The following is a 13357-nucleotide window of genomic DNA, read 5'->3' on the forward strand; positions in this document are numbered from 1 at the left end:
GGAGTTGAGGAATCCATCTCGCAGTCCACACCCTCCCCCAATGAGGGCTGCGATATGCAGTTCCCAAATGGTTCCTATTTTTTCCGACGGCTTAACAATCAGTGAGACGAACGTCGAATAATCCAGTAGTCACAGTCATGTTTACCGCTGGGGAAGGAGTGGTATTGCGAGTTGCCACTCTCCCTTCAGGAGGCAAGTTGAGCGCAAACACTGGGTAAGCTGGCGTTCCCGCTTGATTGATAAAATTAGGTGCACACAGTAGGGGTGAGGCTGAGTCAGCAAAAAATTATATTGTTTTCCTAGAATTCGATATTTTCCCAAGAATTCGAAGACAAATTTCAACAGGCCTTTAGTTGTTATGGTCATAGCCTTTTAGGGCTACCACCAGCTATATGTTCATGAAAAAACATGCCTTTTCGTCTTCCTTTTCTAGTCGTCTTGTATTGGATAGCTAGTTTGGATACCCCTACGCCCCGCAACTGCCGCGAAGAGCACGTGGGAAAATTTTGGTCCTGGGAACCCGTTGTTGCTATGCTCATAGTCTTGGATGGCTACCAGATTTTCATCACAGTTTTTCAGTTATCACGATCGAAGCTTCCCAATCGATTGGTCTTCGTCTTTTCGTTTTGTATTGAATAGCTATTTTGCATAGCATTTGGTAACTATTTTAGACCTTCGCCCCAATCTTTTGATATTCAGTGATCGAAGCATCCCAATTGATTGGTCTTCGTCCTTCCCCGCCCCGTTACTCCTAGGAAGCCGAAGAGCATAAGCGATTTAGCCCCTTGGTCCTATTTCCACGAAATGCCTGTAGGTTACGAACTGAAGGCGTGATATTCAAATGATCGAAGCTTCTCAGTAGATTATATGGAATTGGTCTTAGTTGCTAACATAGACCTTCACTACCAATGATTTTATATTCAGTAATAGAAGCATCCCAATTGATTAGTCTTCGTCTTTTCGTATTGTATTGTATTGAATAGCTATTTTTGACCCCCCCCTTAGCCCTCTAGTAAAGAATATGCTTATATCTATATCGATTGACGTTAGCCCCTCTGTAGCGTAGCATGTGATATATATCGTTCGAAGCTCTTCATTTCGAAGTACTATAATGCTTTCAAGTGTTCAATGCTCTCTTTCTCTCTCTCTCTCTCTTTCTCTCTCTTTCAACGAGAATCGAATTCAGACCAAAGTGGTATTAAAACGTAAATAACAAACATAAAAATTAATTTAAAAAATACAGCATCACATTATTATTATTATTATTTTGAGGAGAGTGAAAGTGAAGCAGACACCTAACCTTGACAGTAGCTTCGCTAACTTACGATATAAAGGTTCTGTACAGAAAAATCCACTTTGTTAGGGAGCTGGGATCGAATTTGGTACTTCATGATTTTAGAGTTGAACTAGTCGTTGAATGAAAAAAAAAAGAATTTCACGTATAGAGCACTTCGCATTGGTTTTCGTTTTCACGACAGAAAGAATCGAATGAACTTAATGCCTTAAAATATTTAATGCTTCCTCACCGACGGTAATCGAACTCAGGACCACGTTCACCACATGTCCGTGTTAGCTATTAGACCAGCTGGGGATGCTAAAGGAACTTAGTAACGGAAAGATGGCCAGATGGTACAGCGGGAGAGCGCTTAAATTTGGTGTATGTGGTCCCTAGTTCGACTACCGAATATATTAGCTCATGGTGCCCTTAGCATAATGTTCATAATCGTAGGACATTAAATAAATTTGAGGTGGACAACATCGTGTCCGTTGATTCTCATGGGGTACTTCCGCTTCATCTCATTATGTCATTTCATTTACCTTAATCATCCTTTCATCTTAGCCTAAAAGAGATATTCGTGGGCCGTTAAACTGAAAGATTTCATGTTTATCGTTGCACACAATTGATTTCCCGTTCAACGTTAGTAACATTCTATAATTTAGTCGTGTTTCTATTCTTATGTCTAGCTTTGGAAATTTTAATTTTAATAAAACTAAAAGAAACAAAAAAAGACTTATACTTTCCTTAAGTAGAATTACTTCGAACATGAAATCCTAATTCTGTGGCTTCAAATTTTGTAAGAATGTTTTAAATACACATTGGCATTCTACGTAATGCTGGTGTTTTTTTCAAAGCAGATAAATTTTGTAAATAATGTCTCTAGTTCCTGTCCCATTCTCCTTATCTGAAACAAGGAAGAATTGCCACAAGAGTGGAAAGAATCAATCATTGTTCCATTTCACAAGAAAGAGGACAAAACTGACTGTAATAATTATCGAGGCATTTCTCTTCTCTCAATATCCTATAAAATCCTTTCAAATATTCTATTAGCAAGACTCACCCCATACGCAGATGAAATTATTGGAAATTATCAGTGCGGATTTAGACGAAATCGATCAACTATCGACCAAATATTTACCATTCGCCAAATACTCGAAAACAAGTGGGAATACAATACCCCGGTACATAAACTATTTATTGATTTTAGAAAGGCGTACGACTCGGTTAGGAGAGAAAAATTATACAATGTTCTTACAGAACTTGGAATACCGAGAAAGCTAAGTAGATTAATTAAGATATGTTTAAATGAATCCCAAAGTAAAGTCCAGGTAGGAAAATTTTTGCCCACGAGCTTTCATGTCGAAAATGCCCTGAATCAAGGAGATGCGTTGTCGCCATTATTATTTAACTTTGTTCTGGAATACGCTATAAAGAAAATCAAAAACAGCAACCAGGGCCTAGAGTTGAACGGTATTCACCAGTTATGGCATATTCTGATGATGTAAATTTAAGAGGGAATGATTGGAGAACAATAGAAAGAAATGCAGAGATCTTATTAAATGCTTGCAGGGACATGGGTTTAGAAGTAAATGCAGAGAAAAGTAAATACATGCAAGTGCCTCGGGACCGGAATACGGCAAATTATGGATGCGTCAAAATGTTAAAAAATACTTTTGATAAAATGGATAGTTTCAAATATGTAGGATCAGTATTAACATAGGAAAATCATATTCACGAAGAATTTAAATGTCGACTAAAAGCATTGAATTCGTGTTACTATTCGGTTCAAAATCTCTTGTCGCGAATTCTATCGAGCATTCTGAAGCTTAAAATATACAAAACGGTAATCATGAATGTTGTTCTATATGGTTGCGAAACATGTTCGCTTACTCTGAGGGAAGAACATAGACTGAAAGTATCTGAGAACAAGATCCTGATACGAATATTGGGACCCGAGAGGAACGCGAATGGGGAATGGCGGAAACTTCATAACGAGAAACTACATAATTTATACGGTTTACCCAACATTGTTAGGGTCGTCAAGTCTAGGAGCCTTAGATGGGCGATTCATGTAGCTAGAATGGAAAAAAGTAGAAAGGCTTTCAAAGTCTTAACTGGAAGACCAATCGGAAAACGAACATTAGGAAGACCTAGGCGCAGATGGGAGGACAATATTAAGATGGATCTCGCAGAGAACGGAACTCAAAGTAAAAACTGAATGCAGTTAGCTAAGGATAGAAGTCAGAAGAGAGCTTTTGTGAACACGACATTGAACCTCCGGGTTCCTTAGACCATACAGTTAGTTAGTTAGTTAGTCTGTAGTTCCAGTTCATTTAGTACGCTATATAAGACATGGACCTACCGATTAACGTGGAATCCGAACCACTTGTCAAGATGGTAACGATATGTGAGTCACCAGTCCAGCCTTAACCAAATGATGTCGAACAGTCGACGTAGATATGGCAATACCACTGACTGTGCTCCACAATTGAGCCAACGCTGTGTATGCTGCTATCCTCTCCGTTATGGACATCCGGACAACGTGTGTGCCATCTCGTTATGTGGCCACATTGGGAGATCCAGTTTCTACTCATCGCTTTGTACGAACCTTTTCTGTCCACTGCTTTCAAACACGCATCAGTGTCGTATAGGCACGTCCTGTACGAGCAGCAATTTCGAAAAAAACACTTTCTGCTGAAAAATCATTCTGCCCTGTTCGAAACCACTCAACTTGCCTCGTTGAGATTGTGCCCTTTGGCTGTCAGTAAATGAGGCATACTGGCAGTTGCCCATGTGTTTCCACTTTAATTTATCAATATCCACTACTTCCGTGCAACAAGCACTGACCTTGTGTGGTGCCATTCCGCTCACAGGCGAGAGGGCAGTGCTGACCATACGTTGGAGCCATCTGTCTGAAATTTTAATGACTTCTTCCTAGAACATCATTAAAAATATTCTCAGAAGTTGGATTCATTCGGGCCACTCGCTCTGATGTTGCAATTTTCAAAAATGGAAGTATACATTACAGAAAACTCGATCAAAAATATTAGAGTATTTCCTCTTACCCGACTTCGGTTCTACATAGTAAACAATGTAGATATCGCAACCATCTTACAGTAAGCAAAACGTCAATATCAGAAGCATTTGAAAATAATGTCCTCACTCACAAACCTAGGGATTTTCAAAATAAAAACATGCGTTTGAATGGTAGTCTTCATCTCATTATTACAGGAGAGCATAAACGGAAACACAATAAAGAAGTTCGCAGCAAGTAGCAATATTCAATGAACTTTAATATATATGCTAAGAAATCGTAAAACACCAGAAGTTCTCTATAAGCAAACCTCACTCAAGTGTATTGTAGAAACAAGTACTATTCATGGCCTTACAATGTATAGCAGTCTTCATACTCCTAGCAGAGTCCAGCTACTGAGACATATATCCATGATCCACAGTTTTCAAGAAAAAAATATCTCATATTCCAAACATTTAATTCCAGATATTATGTCCTGTTTGTAATGAATCTACGGTACCTACCTACAGAATAGAAACGGTTGGCTGATGTTTCTTCTGTGTAATAGACTGTTTTTTATCCAGACAGAACTTTATTTAACTAACACCTTTTTTGATTTGTCTGGATAGTCCAACATTTCTAGTACATTTCCCTGATTTCTTTAAAGTTTGTGGTTTATTATAGAATGTTTCCCCAATTCCGGTTCCCGAATCCCGAATTTTCTTCAAACTATTAGACACTGAATCGTTGGTGCTGACAAAACCTTAGTCACAATCCTTTGTCTGAAAAAGTTACCCTGGATAGTTTGTAATGATTTCTGATGTTTATAATAATGGGTAGGATTCTGAGCTGGAAACATATTTAGCAGCTGAACTTTTATTTTACTGGAAAGTGGAATCGGTAAGTTCTTTCCAGTTACAGCATTGATGGCATATTCTGATCTCTTGGAGATTAAGGAGCAGCAAACAGATTTTGGGACGAATTCCTGCCCTATACTATGGTCTAGAAAAATGTTTCCCAAACCTTGCTTGTTTAAAGATTCCCAAAATATATTCTTCGAAATGTATCTGTGGATTAATTCCAGAAAACTTTCAGATATTTATAGAACCCCATAAAAAGTGGCTGCAATTCGTAACTGAAATTAGATATTGTCTACTGACACTGTTTTACTTATTCATGCGTATTCCCGGAAACGCATCAGCGTGCCAACAGGCAACCAATAAAATGTCCACAAACAAACAGTTCTTCAACAGTGTTAGTAACTTCTCAAATTAAATTTATGCGCTTTAGCGGCAATATTGTTAACATGGATGGAGATATATTCGTCTGAGTTATCCTATTTCGTTCTCAAACTGTTTTATCATTTCTCTCTGTTCAATAGTTTCGGCTGGAAATAGTACCGAAAGGAAAGTTTTCTTCACCCAGGTTTGTATATACATTTTGTCGCTTAGCCAAAGTTGACTATGTTGTTGGGAAACGTCTGTTATATACGAGTATACACTGAGAAAAGAACGTATGTGCTGTACTTAGAAACATAGCTTACATGTGTAAATTCTCAGCTTTTGGATTTAACGTGCAATAAACGTATAACTGAAAAAGTATATTTTATACCTACTTTTCGTATAAGTGTCGTCACTCTCCGTATGAACGAAAGAATTGTATATAAGCTGTCAGGACCTCATATACAGATAGACGTATGTAGCATATTGCTGAAGTACAATATGTAATATACGTACACGTATGTGATATATAGAAGACTGTTAGATGTCAGACATATTGCAGCGGCATGATGTAACATCTAAGGGCAGTGCGTATGTAGCATATGGATAACGTATGATCCGTACTGGTTCTGTAGCAAACATAAGGATATCATATATTTTACAATATATCGCTGTGTGGATAACACTTTTCTGAGTGTATTTTTCTGTAAGACGTCATTCATTATACAACCACTAAATATACAGGGTGGTCGTGAATGAATGACGGAAAATTCGGGAGATGAATCTACAGGTTAAATCAAGCAAAAAATACCATATGAACATTGGGTTAATGCGGCTTCGCTTGGATGCTAGAGGCGTCTGAAATGTTACCTTCCGAGGCTTCAACTTGCAATATCGCAAGAACGGAGAGAAATACGACTGTCGGGTCATAAGATATCATAGGAAATCTCATCCGAAGAATCCAATTATGTATAAGTGATGGCGAAACTGTGGCGGTGCTAGAAGGGGCCACAAAGAAAGTGATTGAAACATGGACAAAAGCGAACAATTTACACTGAAAAGTTGTAGGAGGGGATGTTACTTGAAACATGTAGCAACAAATGTTAATGAACAAAGTCAGCAATGGCTACGCTGTAGGGACACTATGGGAGACGGAATGTAGGAAGAAGGTATCTTTGTAACGGAGAGAAATAGGAATATCGGTTCAAAGCATATCAAGGGAAACCCCATCCAAATAATTTAATTCTGCGCACGCACTGTGGATCATTGGCTGCGCATGGGAGCTACAAAGAATCTGTTAAACACAATTAGTGATAATACGTGTAGATCGTACAAACCACGTACGGGAGATGAGGCCCTGTGTACTGTAAAAAAAAGGTATTGTACTTACCGTGGTCAACATAATGCTGTCTTAAAGAAGGTGTTCAATATATTCTCTTGTTCTTGGAGACAGACAGTTACAAGATGGCGTAAGAATTGTCTGACTTTTGGCAATAACGCAGCGTTTGCCGTAGTCTGGCAAATGCATCTCATACGCGCTAGCGAAGATCTTCAATGCCATGCACGGGCCGTGTATACACGAGACTCTTCACGTAACCCCACATGAAAACATTTAGAGTATCAGATCGGGTGAACGTGGCGGCCATGCTACTTTGCTTCCACGATCTATCTACCTAGAAATGTTTCGTTCAGATATGCACGAATAGCGTGACGTGAGTGTTAAGGGACGTCATCATGCATAAACCACATACACTGTCGTGTCCTCAGTGGTACATTTTTAAATAGAATAGGTAGGCCCTAGGTCAGAAACTGGAGATACGATATTGCTTGCGTTTAATCGCTGGAAAAGAAGAGTTGTTTCACAACGTCGTCATCAATAATACCAGGCAACATATGTAATTGGAAACACTGATGATGCTTCGTCTCTACAATTGCATGTGGGTTGTTAGGTGTCCATCGGTAGTCATTATGGACATTTGTGTTGCCATCCCCTATGAACACCTCATCCGAGATCAACCTCTGTGCTAGAACTCTTTTCCAAGTTTCATTCACTTTCTTTGTGCCCCTTGAACAGCGACTGTCTCGCCATCATTTATGTATAATTGGATTCTTCGGATGGGTGTTCCTTTGAAATCTTCTTACTCGACATTCCTCTTTCTCTCCGTTATACAGATACTGTACTCCTACATCCCGCTTCCTATAGTGTCTCTACAGCGTAGCCATTGTTGCCTTTGTTCATTAACATTTGTTGCTGCACGGTCCTTCCTAAAGGTTGTCAGTGTAAAATATTCACATTTTCTCCGCGCTGCATTCATTTCGTTTGTGCCCCTGGCGCTGCCACTGTTTCTCCATCACTTACGCATGATTGAATTCTTCGGACGAGGTTTCCTTTGATACCTTTTGACCCGACATTCCCATTTCTTTCCATTACAAAGATACTGTATTCCTACATTCCGCCTCCCATAGTGTTCCCACAGCGTCGTCATTAATGCCTTTCTTCATTAACATTTGTTGCTGCATGTTCCAAGTAACATCCCCTCCTACAATTTTTCAGTGTAAATTGTTCACTTTTGTCCATGTCTTATTCACTTTCTTTCACTAGCGCCGTCACTGTTTCGCTATCACTTATGCATAATTGGATTCTTCGGATGAGGTTTCCTTTGATATCTTTTGACCCGAGAGTTGTATAACTCTGTTCTTTTGATATTGCAAATTGCCGCCTCGGGAGGTGACATTTCAGACGCCTCTAGAGTTTAAACGAAGCCGCATTCACCCAATGTTCATATGACATATTTTGCTTGATTTTACATGTAGATTCATCTCCCGAATTTTCCGTCATTGATGCACGACCACCCTGTATATTGTATTTCTTTACTATTCTTAGTTACTTGGGTCATGCTATGCAAATCTTCTAATAATCGTACAAATTAGTTACTTCTATTGTGAAACACATACTTGTAAATTATAGGAATCACTTTGAAGCCGGGATTCCTGTTACTTCTGGTATCAGAACAGAAATAAGGACATATATAACAGCTATTACTCTGACGATCAAACCATATATAGAGAAAGACTGCCACAGAAGTTAGCATTCTATAAAAGTTCTCATCTTATTTAATAGCACAATTAGAAGTCTAAACTTATAGGTTTGTAATAATTAATTTTAAGATATGAATACACTGCTGCTGCATTTCTTTCATTCTGTTGGTAGTATTAATTTATTTTATATTGTGAGGAAGGGAAGTTTTTAAATTCTAAAATCTGTCAATAGCATTCCACCTTTGGCTAACAAATGCCAGTAAAATGGTGTACGATATTTCTATTTGCATTGTTTCTATATATATTAGATTATTATATGTATCCTCGTCGCCAGAAGTGCATTTACATCGCAGCGACGGGTATGTGACCGCGCAGAACTCCAAGGAAGGGATGGTTGTATAAGAATTTTTGATTAATTTTGAAGAGTTTTTATTTTGACTAGGGAATTAACATAGGTATAGGTAGTAAAGGCACAGATTTGAAGCATCAGTGCACGAAAAGATTCGTATTCTCAGTTTTCCTAATTATTGTTTTATATGTTAAGTTAAACATCACGATATGTATCACTCATATCGCAGATCGTATTATTTTGTAAAATCGTGTCTCTAATCTATTATCAAAATATTCATCTCCAGTCAAGATGTAGAGAGAAGAGAAAGAGATAAGACATCTGTAATATATGTATATGTGACTCACTAAGTAATTGTAGAAATTAGTTAAAGGACACGTAAGAGAGCGAAAAGGAGGTCTAGAAGTCTGAACTTTTTAGAAACGTCCTAGATAGGTGAAAATATAGTTAAAAATTGCAGAAGGTATCATGTAATTTATCTTTCTTTTCTTATATCCTAGTATACTTTTTCTTTCACATCCAAACATCTCTATTCAGAATTACGAGATAAAGGTGAAGAGAGAAACTTTTCCATCTCAAGAAATGTATCAGAAAGAAAATCTTTTGACTTAGACTAGATTCGAACTCGCTACCCTTGAATCCAAAAGTCTGCGCTCTACCAATTGAGCTAACAATTACTATTACAAAAGTATCATTTCTACAACTACCGGTTGCTGAATGGTGTGTATTAACGAAATTGGCCGAGGTAATAGCTTCATATAGCTATTGCAATAATAATAGTAATAATAATAATAATAATAATAATAATAATAATAATAATAATAATAAAGAAGAAGAAGAAGAAGAAGAAGAAGAAGAACAGAATTTAAAAAGTCGCATTGTTGAAAGTTTGGTGTGCTAAGTTAGTCCTAATATGAGATTATATTTATTATATATAATAAATGTAAGCGTGGTTTATTCATGCGTGCTACTCAAACTGCGTAACTCACTACCGTAGTCTCATAAGGGTTGTACGCATATGGTACAGTAACCTTGTGTCCCCCAACCGTGAAGAAAGTTTCGGTTTGAACCTATGCGTGTCCTAAGAGGAAGGAGGAGATTCAAAGAAAGAAAAGTGGTTTAGAAATTATGCAAAAATATAATATCTCTCGAGGTGAGGCGATATAGAGTTCAGCGTGTCTTTCAGCTGTGACTCTATACAAGGTGTGCATCTACGACTTAACGTGGAACCCGAACCACACGACTCCTGCCGGGAATCGAAACCCGTATCATCTCTAGCTCAATCATGAGAGACACACATGGGCGCCCATATTGTGGTTTTCAAAGGGGCCAAGTATAAGCGACATTTCAAATATAGTTGCAAATTTTGGGGTAAATATTCAAACAATTTTATTTGGTTTTCGATCTTGCAAAGTATAATTTCCTTTAGATTGGGCAAGCGCCCCCTCTTACCCCTTAATGGGCACCCCTGGAGACACAGGGACATGCAAAAATAATCGAAAATAAACGATATTAATGTTAAATCCATAGCTTTTGAGTACATGAATTATGAAACCTTCTATATCGTTCATATCAAAGCTTAGCATTATCGGCATGGAGGTTTAATAGGAGGGGTGAAAATTTAATAATTCTTAATTGAAAGATAGGAGTGTCTATTCTATAGTTTTCGGGGTTGCTGAAATTAATAATTACACTCCCGATACCATTAAAGCGCAAAGCTTTACTCTTTCGTTAGCAGGAAGGTTATTCATTTACTTAACTCAGGAGACCTTAAAGTTAAGGATATGAAACTCGATGCATGTATTTCTAATTCAAAATTATTATATACGTATTGTAGCTTAGACTTCTAAGGAAGGGAAGGGTCAATTTATGCAATGGTTTCCTTCACATTCGAATAAAATACTGTTCCATTATATTGCGAGAACTCATTTCGAGTCGTGTCATTGCTAATAGTTTTCCGTATTTGTTAAGACCCCTACTCATTTATAACAGAATCTCACTTTTCCTGTGACGAGAGTAACACCTAAGCAAGCATTCAGTAAAGTAAATGCCATTAAAATTTATATTCATAGGAAAGTGGTGCAAATGATGTTGAGCTCTTTGGCAATCTTTAGCATGGAAAGCGAAAAAATCCACCACATTGATATTAGAAAAGTAGCTAATGAATTCCTCCCCGAAAAAGATCACTAGCACATTTATTTTACAGATGGTGGTTTATAGCTATACGTAAGTTTGTTGAAATTGCTTCATAGTTGTGGGTGCGAGACACTGAAGCCATCCGTAATAAAAGGGGAAGTGGCATGTAAAAGTACTCAATATGAACAATATTAATATCGAAATCGTTATGGTATTAGTTTTCGTGGTTTCAGATGAATAGTGACGCTGTCGATGTTGCTTAAGTTCAAGTTAAGCCTTGGTTGGCATGGAGGTCAGAGTGGGAGGTTGACAGGCTAAATAAATAAATTAATTAATTAAATTAAATCGAAAACATCCTTTAATTGTGTCGAATATATATTTTTCGGGATCTCTGACATAAACGGTAATATTCCAGATGTGGTATATGACCAAGGTTGGCCCCATTCGCATGAGGTTTCAGAGGAGAGAACCGGTGAAGATTTCAGAACAGTTCCTTTGACTTAAGATTCAATACACTGAGAGTGAGGAGTGGTAATACACAAATACTGGTGTCACATCCGGATCTATCAGAGGTATGATTTCTGGGGAACTGTCGTTGCTCCAGGGAGGCATTACCCCATGATCAGTCCCTAAAATTCTTACTGCTTTACAGGAGCGTAGGCAGGAATTTATTTCAGTGATCGAAAGCATTTTTAGGGTTAAATTGTTCAGAGGATAATGTATACGTATTATTCGTTTGAAATCCCTCTGTACTTTTTTCTGAGTCAAAACTTTCTCTCTCTCTAAATATATATATATATATATATATATATATATATATATATATAAACAGTAACAGGATCGGTTGTAGACATTTTGTAAGTGTAAATAAACAATATTTAGTCGCCCCCGCCTAAATGATGATAAAAGAATAGAATGGTCAAAAATTTTTCAGTTAATTGTTAAAATTACAAATTTTTCAATCTACAATAATTCAGTCTTCCTGTAAGTATTAAAGGAAAATGGCGAAATTAAACCTAATTAACTGTGGATAAATCATGACCAAAGTTCCAATTTTAATAATTTATATATTTTTTTATTAAATAAGCACAGGAAACAACTAAAATGTATACCTAAGATGTATTTTGACAAATATAGTTGAAACATAAAAGTCGAAATAGAATAAAACTCATCAGTTTCAAGTCTAAGATTATCACAAGTTTGATTTTGACAAAGAGATATCCTCTTACACTTCATTAAAAGCATATTTAAATAGTGTTTTCTAGTGATACAGATATGGTAATTAGCTTAATTTCTCGATTTCTTTGTTAGTGAAAAGTTCATGCTATAAAGACACTTTTCTGGTTTTCAATTTGGCAAAATCTCTTATTATTGCATCAATATAAATTTCATTCAGAATGTAATTTTCAATGGCCATCAAAGCTAGTCCATTTAATCGTTCTTGAGATATACTTGATTTCAAATAATTCTTTATTAATTTTAGTTAAACTAGTTCAATACACAATAAATGACAAAAGTGTCTGTCTTAATTGATATTGAATTTGTCCTCGATCCAGTGGCAGAACTTCAAAATCAGGTTCTTTCGCAAAAATTCTTTTCAAGGCCCCTTAGTCCTATAGAACAATTCAATTCTTTCATGTTTTCTCCAACATAGACGTACGAAATCAGGCAGAAACACAATGTAAACACAAGCAAAGATGCACCCAAGATTTATCTTTGGGGTCCGAAGATTTTTCGGAATAGCCTATAAATGCAAATAATTTTGTGTATCTGCCCCTTACATTGTGCTAATTGGGGGATCCAGACTCTCAGACTACCTGTGTAGTGTTTCGTCCACACATATTTTTAGGGGGACACTTTCCCCCGGGAGGAGATCAAAATGATACGTCTGTAATATAATAATAAATAAAAGAGTAGCAGCAGTGGCCCTCTGAATACTAAGTGTACCCCCCCGGAAGATTTTTTCTGAAAGGAACACTGCACCTATTAGGGATGCCCACGAGACAAGATGTGTAGCTGTCTCGTCTCGAAAATGTGCTATAAAAGTGATGTCTCGACTCGGAAAATGTATATTTCTCTATTGGAAGAACCGTGTCTCGACTCGAATTTTGTCTGGAAAATCCTGTCTCGACTCGTCTCGTGCACATCCCTAGCACCTATGTCGGCGCATTACTGAACACAAGTAACTAATAATCAAAACTCTACTTTGCATTAGAATTATTACTAATTTAAAATATCGCTCCGTCTAAATTTAATACCAGAGAATGGATTAATAATTACTGTTATACTGTTATAATTAAAAAAACATTGTATACGCTGCT

This window comes from Thermobia domestica, chromosome 13, assembly GCF_964235325.1.
Source record: "Thermobia domestica chromosome 13, izTheDome1.hap1.1, whole genome shotgun sequence".
Classification (NCBI taxonomy): Eukaryota; Metazoa; Arthropoda; class Insecta; order Zygentoma; family Lepismatidae; genus Thermobia; species Thermobia domestica.